The 3148-nt window shown below is 38.6% G+C and overlaps 1 protein-coding gene across 4 annotated transcripts in view; it reads left to right on the top strand.

Moving 5' to 3' along the window:
* The window catches only part of macrod1 (mono-ADP ribosylhydrolase 1), an 89273-nt gene that overhangs the window by 12043 nt on the left and 74082 nt on the right, over positions 1 to 3148 (top strand). The window lies entirely within an intron of this gene.

Below are 3148 nucleotides of genomic sequence, written 5' to 3' on the forward strand. Positions count from 1 at the left end.
ATTAATAAAGCACTCCAGGACACTATGTGGTAAGAAAGCGCTCGACTTCGGGTTGGCAACGACATCGCAGCATGCCGTCATTGATTATTTGCGTCTAACAGCATGCGGCCAAGTGTTTTGTTCTTCACTTAAATACATTTCAGAACATTCTAAAATCAGTCGGAATAAAAAGTGAGGCGATGCATTCGAGTGTTCGCCATCAAACGCACACCGAGACGTATATCCTTCTTCCCTGAAAGTTCACTGAGAGCCGATCGATCACAAGATGGAGAGAGCAGAGCAGTGTGAGATGGTTTGGAAAGGGGAGGACTGTTTGCGTGTTGTTCTCAATAAAGATTGGATTTCTAATAAGATCGCCCCACCCTGTCCTCTCTCCCCTCCTTCTCACAACATTTTACAACTCTTGGCTCCTGCTTTCCCCACCCCCAATAAAATACACCCAACATAAAATCCACTAGCACTTAGGACCTGTCCTCCTGAGAGGCGGGGACCGGGGAGGGGTAAACATCCTTTTTACACTCCTAAATCCATCCATCCGTCTATCCATTGATCCATCTATCCATCCAGTACATTAGGGAGGATATATTGTCGCAGGTTGCTTTATTAAAATGCGTCGTTCCACGAAGAGTGGATTGTTAAACTGCGAGCTACAGCGAAAAGCGAGTTACACGATGTGGTGTCTGTAAGTCGTAGTAAATCATACGACATAATAAAATTTCTCGTTGTTTTTATTTATGTTTGATGTCTCGCACTTGTTTGTACGTTTAAAACTTTAAAGCCGCAATGAAGGTAGTCACGATTATGACAACGTCCCGAGAGGGGGTTTCGGGTTTTTAACAACAGTGCAAAAAAATTTTACGTTTTACGCACTACAATCTAAGCTAGTCTGAATTTCTTCGCAACATTTTTTTTTCTTCTCGGTGACCCCATAATTACTGCTGAAGAACTCCAGCGGGGCCTGCTTCCTTAGACAAGGGCTTTAAGGACGTGTCTCCTCGTCAGGCCTTCTTGGCTCGGGAAAAGAGATTGAATTTGGCATGTTGATTTTAAAAAAATTTCCCCTTGAGTCTTCTGTTCGGATTACTCTGATGGAGGAGGAGGATGTATATTCTGGGATGCAGATAACCGATATTGGAAACCAGATTCCCAGGAAGGCAGAGGAATGATGCCAGATAAAAGCGACGCTATCCAATACAGTATGTTGATTGGAACGGAACCCAGCATCAGCACACCAGCTTTTTTTCCCCCTACATTTTCATTTCACTGGCACTTTAGATAAGAGAGCCATATTAATGTGGTTAGAGATTTTAAAAATATATATACATATTATATGTTCTTTCTCTGACTGACAGTGGTATTATCTAAAAAAATCTAAAAACTACAGAGAAATGGCTCTGTAGTTAAAATAAAGGGATGATAGAGTGGGGAGGAGTGATCACCACATGCAGCATTTTTTTTTTGCTCATGTCCTAATAGTTTAGTTCCTAGAGCATAATTAATCTGCATTTCTAACAATTTTACACAGCTTTAGTATGCAGAATTTTTTGTCATGTGGGAATTTGGGGGGGGGACATGTAGACATCTCTAAATAGGTCTGAAAATGTGCCTTATTTGTCAAAGTGTGTAAGCCATTAAATCTGTTATCTGTTGCAAATGAGGCTTAGCATTCCAAGCTCCTGGTTCAGAGCCCTCTCTCACGAGCGTAAGCGAATTTGAAATGAGTTCACGCAGTGAAATCTCACATCTCTCAGCGTATGTCATATTGTTGCTAATTGGAAGCCAAGCTTGATGGAGGGAAACAGTTGTCACACGCCTAATAAATTCATTGCAATCTGAGACGCTTACATTTTTTTTTTCTTCAAACTTGAGTGTGATGCTGTTCTTCCAGCGACTATAACAGTGATTTAACATTTACTACTTAATCCCTACCTAGCACTTTAAAAACTCTATATCATGTTTGAAAAACTTCAGGATAGAATTGTAAGGATGGTGTTGCGAATATGAATGTAAATTGATTGAGTTAATGAGCAGATACGGTTCTTTTATGTGAAAATTCAGCAACATCTGGAATTTCTGCAGAATGTTGACAGTGTTGATTAAAGTTCTGTTTGATGTATGGCATTGACGAACCAACTCTCTGATGCTGAACCATTAATGAATAGTGTGGTGGTTTTAAAACTAACTCAATGAGTTTGCAGAAAGGCATGCATAGCAATTATTGCAGGCCTTGTTAAAAGCCTCCCACCCCTTTCATTCTCTTCCAATCAATCGCCACTTTAGCTCAAATGAAGGAAACTTGAATGCTGGCCTTCTCTTAGTCTAATTAGCTTAATTGCTCCAATGTGGTAAATGCAGGAAGAGGAGACATGCTGTTCATCGGGACCATCATCAGGAAGCTCGTTGTATAGCTCTGTTCTGCTAATGTCAAGGCCAAATGTTTCCTGTCGCATCTTGCTGAGTTTGTATGAAATCTTTCCGTTTTTATTCTTTTGGAACTTGCCGGAAACATTGGACTGTCTCAAGTCAAAGTGTTAATTTCAAAATTTATTTTTTTTGTTGTTTTTTTTAACACTCTCCCTCTCTCCCTTTCCTCACTCTTTATCACACACAGTCATTTAAGATTCTGATAGTCATATGATTTATAAAAGTTTAGTTACTGTCGATCATAAATAGCCAAGAATGATTTGCGTAAACATCATACTGATAAATAAAACTGTGTCAAGAACTGCCGATGGTAATCCCTTCTTTGTTTGAGAGGGACACTTACACTATCCTCTTACATGATATTGATCCATGTGTTGCTTACACAGGCATTACCACACACTTCAGATTGAAGGCATGTCTGCTCTTAAACACAATCCATTTGCTTTCTCTCCACAATATTTTCCTGCTTCACTGACACTTGTACCATAAATGGGGTTTATTTTTGAGAGGGTTTTCTGTAAAATGCAAAGATCCATCAGTACCTACCCATGACTTGTGTAGGACAAAGTGTTATTATAAAAAAATTAAAACAAAGAATACAGTATGCTAAAATTCAAACTGAACACAGAAATGCTGTTCAATACAACTGTTTTAATTTTTGTTTATATATATATATATATATATATATATATATATATATATATATATATACTAATTAAAAAAA

Source organism: Silurus meridionalis, chromosome 5 (assembly GCF_014805685.1).
Source record: "Silurus meridionalis isolate SWU-2019-XX chromosome 5, ASM1480568v1, whole genome shotgun sequence".
In the NCBI taxonomy this organism is placed as follows: domain Eukaryota; kingdom Metazoa; phylum Chordata; class Actinopteri; order Siluriformes; family Siluridae; genus Silurus; species Silurus meridionalis.